Here is an 8461-nt window from a genome sequence, read left to right as displayed (position 1 = left end):
TCTGATACTCAAAACATGATTTAAATGGATAGGATCATTTTTTCTGCTTGAACTCTGTTCACAGTCCAACATTAAATAATAAAAATCAGCCACAGTCTTGTCCTACAACAGCACTGATGTCCAGTTGCTCTTACCACAGTTATAGAAGGCAGCAGAAGTCACTGCTGCTGTAGCCCAATTGTCAACTCACCACCGTGGCACACTAGTGCTTAAAAGCTGAAAAAAAATGAGAATACAAAAAGCAGTTTTTTTCTTCTACAGTTACAATGCATCAATCAGTACCATACTATTGTGTATAAAACAAGAATTGTGTTACATCTACATACCTTGTTTCTTGTTAAAATCTTACCTCTCATGTGGCCAAACTTCATTCAGAAAACTAAAAATACTTTGTATTGACTATGAAGCTTTATAGATTACTCTGTATATGTTTATTTTTCACATGTGTGCTTCTTTAGGCCAGCTATAAATGATTGGAAATTGCTTAGCAATGCACATATCCAATGTACCTGCATGGAATATGCTCACTTTTTGTGATATCAGCAGTTTTTCAACAACTGACAACTTAAGCCACAAGAACCACCCACACCAGCTAATAAATTATGAAAATTGCAACATGATGCACGGAAAGCAGGGTACAGACTTGCGCAAATTTTCTCATGGAAACTTAGGCCTCGTTTACAAGGGCATACATGTGTTCTGTGACTCCCTGTGCAGACAGATCAATTTGTGTCAATGGGGATGCAGCAGCTACCCAGATAAAGCTACTGCTCCCACTCTGACAGTCGTGGGTGCAGGTCCTTGAACATTAGACAGTTTGCGTACAGAAATCCACACTTGCAAGATGTCTGTGTGAAAAAGGCCTTCAAGTATATGTAAAGCCATAACTTTTAAAAATTTTGGATAGAGTAGGGGAGGATTAATAACAGTTTTGTGCCATATGTGTCTTATTACATTTTCCTGTTTTGTAAAGTCCACAGGCAGTAAGAGAATATCTTTCCAATGTGAGAGACATCTCTTTTTAGACCACTGACGTGGAAACAAGTGTTCCTATCAGAATAGTTCACCTCCATTTTCTCTTTGAAGGCAACTCAAAATTTTGGATTTACGCTCCCGTTAATTCCTGGGGACACGGATGATCAGGACAATTAGAGTGAGTGAATCTTCCTAACCTGAAAGTGGTTCTAGCCCTCACTGAACTACCCCAAAAAAATAAAGTTTTTCTGTAGTTCTACATTAAGAAAAGCATATTTTTCAGTACTGAATTACATGTAGCTGAATTTCATCAGCGCAGCTGTCAAGGTTGATTGTACTATAATGCTGTCATAGTTTAACTGAGTAAACACCTGGCTAAACATGAGATACCAAATTATGAAAGACCAGCCTTAGGAGTGTTATAAGGTGTGGTTGATTTAAAAATGATGGATCCCAAAATGGTACCCAACATGAATGGCTAACTTTTTTCTCCCTCTAGTACTAAATTCCACTGTCATCCCCCTGTAACTTACACTGTTCGGTCTTATGAAAAAGCTGTGCTCATGCTCATCCTGCTGGATTCTGCAAACTAATCAAAGTGAGATGACTGCAGGAGATTCAAGACTACCTTCATTACAATCAAGCTGAGCAAGATAAGGCTAAATGGTAGTGAGTAAAGCTTTGGGTGAATGCAGTGTAGGGTTCATTAAACATGAGAAACATGCAATAATAGAACACATGGATATGGCTCCAACACTCAAACAACAATTCCAACTTATGTCGATTTCTCTGTCTTTGGAGGGGTGAGACCAGGAACAATTCTTCACCTGGTCTAGACTACTATCCAGGATCCAGGTACTAACCTTGACAAAGATCTTAAACCACTGGCCCATTAGAGCCATTAGACTGTGTGACACCAGCAAAGACAGATTACTCAGATTTGTGAGAAAGGGCTCTGTAAAAAGAAACTTAATAAAAAAAAATATATAGGCTTCCACTGCTGAACTCCTTCTGAAAAATGGTAGCTTCCTCGCTCTCATGCCAAATTAATGGCTTCGGTACTTTGAGTCAATTACCTGGCACAAGCATGCAGTAAATGAACTCAGAGATTCTAATCTGTAAATATTTTGAGTTGCGGATCCAAAATAAATATAAAAGCATAGGATTATCATGACAGCCACCCTAACTAATTTTAAAAGCAGATCAGCAACAGCAGCATACATATTTCTCTTATTACGTGTTTCCATTGTCCGTAAAGATCTGTAGAAAAATCACACATCATAGAAATTTAAATATGAAGGTAATCCAATAAAGGCAATAAATTAAAGAAATATGTGTCCACCCCAGATACTTCAGATGTGGATTGTAGAATGGACCCTTCATAAAAAGAGGCTATAGTCTATTTTATAAAAACAAACTTAAGGCTTGAGGTTACTAGTTTCATATTGTGTTTATTGCGGTTACCGCATTGATTTTTTTTTTTTTCCAAGGAGCAAGAAACTGGTGCAAAATGTCAATACACAAATAACACAAAATGAATGCTCAAACAAGGACATATAAAGTTTGTCCAGTTGACTATAAATAAAAATGTGAGATTTCATAATATGGCATAGATGAAACACCAATACATCTGCAATGCCACCACTTGAGCCATAGATGTCATTGACTGACATGCTTGTTCATGATAGGAAAACAGTACAATCCACATTGCTGATCTTTTTTTTTCACGCTTCATAGCTGTTAAACAAATGTTACTATATTTATATATAGGAATATATACCAATAAAATGAACAAAGGGGAAATATATTGAAACCTACATTTCAATAATTACACATAAAACAAAATCTGCATGTTCAATAACTTTAGAGTATGCATTAAACACCCTTTATTGAAATCATATTAAAAAAAATGTATTACCTTAAGAAAGGTGTTCCTGTTGAAAGGGTAACGCTACCAAATCTGCACACCCTAGTACTGAGTGGATGCCAGTGGACAAACCCATACATCAGCAACATACTGTATATCTAAAAGGAGTTTCCAATGGCAAAGGCTCCTTTCTAAAAACTGAAGCTCAGCCACAACCAGATGACTAACCACAGAAACTTCCAACAGATATTTGAAACTAGTATATGATTCAAAGCAAATGTGTACAGTTTTGGATAGGCTTACCCTTAAAAGAAAACATCAGTAAACAAGTTTGAGTGGAATAGATGGCAAGTGTGGGAATTATAACTAATTATAACCAATTTCCCTTACTTCCAAGTGGCATGCGTTCTCAGGTTCTCTCAGGCACAAGCAAAACAAGCTTTAGGACGCCCAATACATGTGTACAAAGCATTTCATGGATGTCACTTGTGTTGACATACAAAAGTAAACTCAAACTTGAGACTTGGGTTTCTCCTTTGAGGCAGGAAACATTACGTATGCCCACCCAAGACTCATTAAATTCCAAAAAGCAGCAAGTAGTTTTCAAATGTACATGTCTGTGTGCTGCTCTTGTTAAGAAGAGGACATATGAGAGAAAAGAGGTCAAACACAGGTGAGCTATATAAATTATTTATGGTACGTTGCATTGGACAAAAAAAACAAAAACAAAAAAAACTTCAGCGTTACCATTTAATAAATTACCAAAAAAAAACCCCATTTTTTTATTTGGTCGTAATATAGCACAGAAAATTCATAAATAAGAAAATATCTATTGCTTATTTTTTTACTTTAAATCCATTAATTTAATCAAAAGGAAAAATAATTTTGAACAAAATATTGTCTGAAAACATTACCTCTTTAGGAACCTGTTGTGCCTGCAAATGTAGCCCATAAAACCAAACCTGTATATTCAATGCAGACAAGTCATTAAAAGATATGCAAGCCAACGACACCATGTCCATTTAACAAAACCTATACATTCTCAATGACTTTACATTTGAGAATAGTACACAACAGAGTTGGGTGATCATACAAAGTCAGTCTAGAGTATTATTAAATATTTTGACTTCAATAGAACGAAGTCTTGCTAGTTAGATCATTGGTCCGGAAAAAAACAAAATGACTACATTATCACCAGAAGGTTCATATAAGTGACATGATGCAAATTATATAACTGAAAGGTGGCACAGAAAAACAAGTGATTAGATTTGATTTAAATGCCTAGGGAGAGGCAAATATGGCCATGTCGGGGTCTAGTCAGCCTATTCTTATTTAAGTAATAAAAGCAGATTTAATAGATATGAGGCTGTTGATCAAACACTTTGCAAAAGTTTCATGAAAATATTCCCTGTTGAATAATGAATAAGGTTGTAAGCCTTGCAGTACCCAAACAGGGCACAATTAATCATACTGAATGAATGATATGAATTTCAGTTTATCTTGTTTGCACCATGTGATTAAATAAACCTACAGGTTCCATACTTGATGTAACATACAAACAATGCCCTTTACTGTATATACTAGAACACTTTAGCACACAATGCAGTACGGAAAGCCTATTGGTCCAAATAAAATATAAAACCTTTGCGTTAGGTGTATAAAGCATTAAGTACCAATCATTGCACAATTTCACTTATGGGAACACAATCCTCCTGCAATATTTCTGGGTAGACAACACCTTTAAAGAAAGTTTCAGTGTTCTAAAGTTCCTTATTTTGACACCTTCCTTTCATAATTAAGGCTTTTACATATAGTTAAACCCAAACTAGCCAGAGGGGCCAGCAATGATCTGCAGGCGTGTTTGGCATTAATGGGTTTAAATTCATTTATGCTTATTGCACTAAAAAGAGAGCAAAATAAAACATAGATCTGTCAGTTACACAGACACACACAGTAATTTTTTTTTTAAAGATTAAAAAAAAGGTTGCACAGAATATGTTCTGAAACAATTAAATTAGTGTCATGACTAATAAATATAAAAAAAATAAAGTACTAGAAAAGCATAACTTTTATGAAAATGAGTATATTACATAGATCAAAAATGTTAATTTCCCCACCTTCCTGTAGCAGATTCCTACTTAATTCAGTAGGGTGCAAAATCATCTAGCTCCCCTGGAGTGCAAAGGTGGGGAAACTTGCAGCATACAAACTAATGTGATTCATAGATTTGATCAGACTGTTTTGGTACTAGAATCATGAGCAAAGATTGGGATGCAAGAGTTGCCACAGATATACGAGCTGTTTCTTGCGACCATGAAGGAAAGCAAAACAATGCATGTAAGAGTATAGCCTCCTTTTAAATTGCAAGTGGACTTTTTTTTGCTCTACTCAAAACCCACATCCCTCCTTACTATAGCTAGCCATGAAGTAAAAAAATCATAACTTGCATGCAGACACAATGCTCAATCAAAGCAGACGGCATATACAGGACCCTGTTGTGGTATACTCTGCAGATTTAGCACTTGCAGGAACCAAAGACAACAGACTGTATGTAGAATTTGTCCCTTTGAGTGTGCGGAGCAGTGTGTCAATATCTGCCGTATGATTTTTAAGACTAGCTAGGAAGAGATGAATGTGGGTGGACAAGAGAAGATAGGTTGTGCAAACGTGCACTTAAAATTTAGAGAATTAGTCCACCCAAAACAAGATGTGGACACTGGTGAGCTGAATCACTCACTGCCTGGTTTCCCCCTAATACCCCAACAGTGAGATTTCTAATCCAAAATACCTGGCTCTCTCATCTATGGAATTTCAGTACTCGTCCTGCTTTGTTGCTTGTAATCTATCAAATAAAACCTTAACAGGATGAGTGAAACACCCTTGCAATGGACAAGACATGTGGTTACACCAGGGAATAAAGGACTGTCTCACAACCAGAGATCATAATAGGTAAACAAAGCTAGTGGGTAATTAACCTTGCCAGTATCTACCCAAATTTGAAGTGCTTCAGGTGTACTGACTCGAAGAATTAATAGAAAAAAAAAATACAGAAACCCACAGCAACCAGATAGCACAATTTACCTTACTTTCACTAAACAGCCAAAATATGGTTGCTGTGGGTAAATTAAACATCAGTGCTCTTTGCAAAATGTTATTAGAGGCATTTAGAGTAGTTTTACTAGTCTATAGTCTATCACTATAGAGAACCGTGTGCTAGCTTTGGCTATTCTAAAGCCAGTTAGAGACCTGCCATCATACAGGTAATAAATGCCCAGTAACTTACATAAAATGGAACGGTCAAGGCAGTTCTCAGGTACTGCCAAAACTCCCATCCGGCAACAGAAATTGTCACTTCCCAACTCCCAGAAGTGGGCCCTGGGCAGAACACATCACAGTATCTTCATTGTGCATGCCCAGAGCTTGCAATGCTTCTAGCAGTTAGGCAGTGGCAGCCTCAGCTGTGACAGGTTACAACCATCCTAACAAATTCATTTAAAAATCAGACTACTTAGGCAGCTGCATGGCCTAACTAGGCACACACAACATTCTCAGTACCAACATGGATCATGTTAATTGGTGGACATAGGAAAATGAGCAGGGAGTACTGAGAGATGTGCACATATTAAAAATAAGAAAAGCTAATTTTAAAAAGGAAAGGAAAAAAAAAATACAGACAGCCGTGCCACAAATATAAAACCCCATATTTTTTGCACAACATCCTTATATTTCAGCTCTAATGTCCACTTGCACTTACAGACACATAGTGTATATGTACACACATACATTTGTGCATACAGATACTAAATACCTGGGCACACGAGAGGCTGTTACCCCTGTACAGCTAGAGTGTTAAAAATCACTCCAATACCACCAAAAGGGGCACAGAGGTTACATAGAACAGATATTAGTCTTCTCATAAATCACTTTCTGCTACAAGATAAGTACTATATTAAAAGCAATCAAAGAAATACAGCAGGTTAGGCCATACTGCTGTATCTCAAATACACAGTATTATACCTTTGTTGCCCATACAAAGCCCCTGCATGTACAGATATTCAGACATACTCTCACACATCCCGATAGTTTGCTTTTGTCTTTTTATGATTTTTTTTCCTTAATTTTTTTCTTTTTTTGCAAAGACAGCCAGTGCTGCAGAGCAATTTGAGGTAAAGGCATAAAAGGGTTAAATATTGGAAAGTAAAAGTAACACAAAACATAAGCAGTGCATCCAAGTGGAGGCTCCATTACAACAATCTAGCAGTTGGCTGGTTTCATATTGCATAATAGTGCTGTGTTCCTCAATGATCTTCTATTCCCAGGACTAGCCCGCCCCTCAATCATTGCGCCTGGGCTTCAGTGCAAGCCAGAAGAGAATGCTGGGGAGAAACGGGAGGTCGGGAGATGTCTGTAAAAGGGAACCACCCCGCTGGGCCCTGAAAACCCACATGAGATCCTTCAGGTTCCTTGCAGTAAGTCAAACCTGTGCATGTTTGGGGTCTACAGTCGCTCTCATGCGAAGTACATGGTACGTAAGGTATCCTGGTGAATTTGTACTGCCTTGGCAAGGGCTTGTGGGTCCCGACCATTGCTTTGACCAGATACGTGGCTTCCTTCAGCACTGAAAAATAAAAGAATATGTTCAGAAAACGACTGCACTGCAGATTAAAGCCCCCCCCCCAAAAAAAAAAATAGGCAATATTTTAAATATTGGACTACCAAGGTACAGTGGCAAGAATTTTGTAACCTCTAGACCATTGTTGGTAAATCTTTTTTCATAGAAGATAAAGGATAGCCCTTTTGAATTAAAAAAAAAATAAAATTTCTGACATGTTGGTGTTTTATCTTTCACTTGGATGTTACAAGGTGCACTGAGTAAACACAGCTGGATAAAACAAAAACTGTGTCTGTCTTCATTTCAGGTTGCACAGCAACAAAATGTGATTATTTTAAAAGGTGGGTGATTCTTTTCTATACCCACTGTATATGTCATAAGTATGTATAAGTAAAACGGAAAGATGAAATAATATTCTATGAAAAGAAATTTCACTGTCCAGCTTTCTAGTTTTTAATTTCAATGTATCTGAAAAGTAAATAGAAAAGATGTAAAGTATAAAAAAAGTACAACAAAAAAAGAATAAAACATATCAGGCAACCAACCTGTCATGCTCTTTGTCCACAAGATGGTACCTAGCTCTGAATGCCACAAGATGGGCATAATACGCAGGAGCAGGGATGGAGACAGATCGAGTGCATCGCACGTATGTGTGGCACAGCTGGTAGGTCAGCAGCTGGAGTTCATCAGCAGTGAAACAGTTGTCATCCCACAACACATGATAGTGAGAAGGTCTGCTAGTACCCTAAGAGAGAATATCACTCCATGAAGGATGTTTACCATACACAGCTCAAAATTTAATTAAATAAATGACAGGATTGCATTCAATAATTCATCGCAATCACAATTTACAAAACTGCAATATCAAAAGACTAACATGTTCAGCTGTACAGTGAGATGAGGAAATTGAATATTGAGACATTATAAAACTGGCCATATTTTAAAACATTTAAAAAAACACTACATTTTCCACTGTGATTTACCTTTTAAGAGAAATATGGATGCCC

General features: G+C 37.1%; 1 long non-coding RNA gene across 1 annotated transcript; it reads right to left on the bottom strand.

Annotated features, from left to right (window-relative positions):
* Positions 1 to 2406: 2406 nt before the first annotated feature.
* LOC149452200 (uncharacterized) lies at positions 2407 to 8195 on the bottom strand. The gene is made up of 2 exons (XR_016314905.1): positions 8000 to 8195; positions 2407 to 7460 (listed from the first exon to the last, which is right to left on the bottom strand). It is a non-coding gene; the product is annotated as an uncharacterized LOC149452200 (long non-coding RNA).
* Positions 8196 to 8461: the final 266 nt, after the last annotated feature.

Source organism: Staurois parvus, unplaced genomic scaffold (assembly GCF_062004578.1).
Source record: "Staurois parvus isolate SC_StPar_1 unplaced genomic scaffold, SC_StPar_1.0 ptg000488l, whole genome shotgun sequence".
In the NCBI taxonomy this organism is placed as follows: Eukaryota; Metazoa; Chordata; class Amphibia; order Anura; family Ranidae; genus Staurois; species Staurois parvus.
Note: the sequence above shows the minus strand (reverse complement) of the source record. Positions and strands in the feature narration are given on the sequence as shown.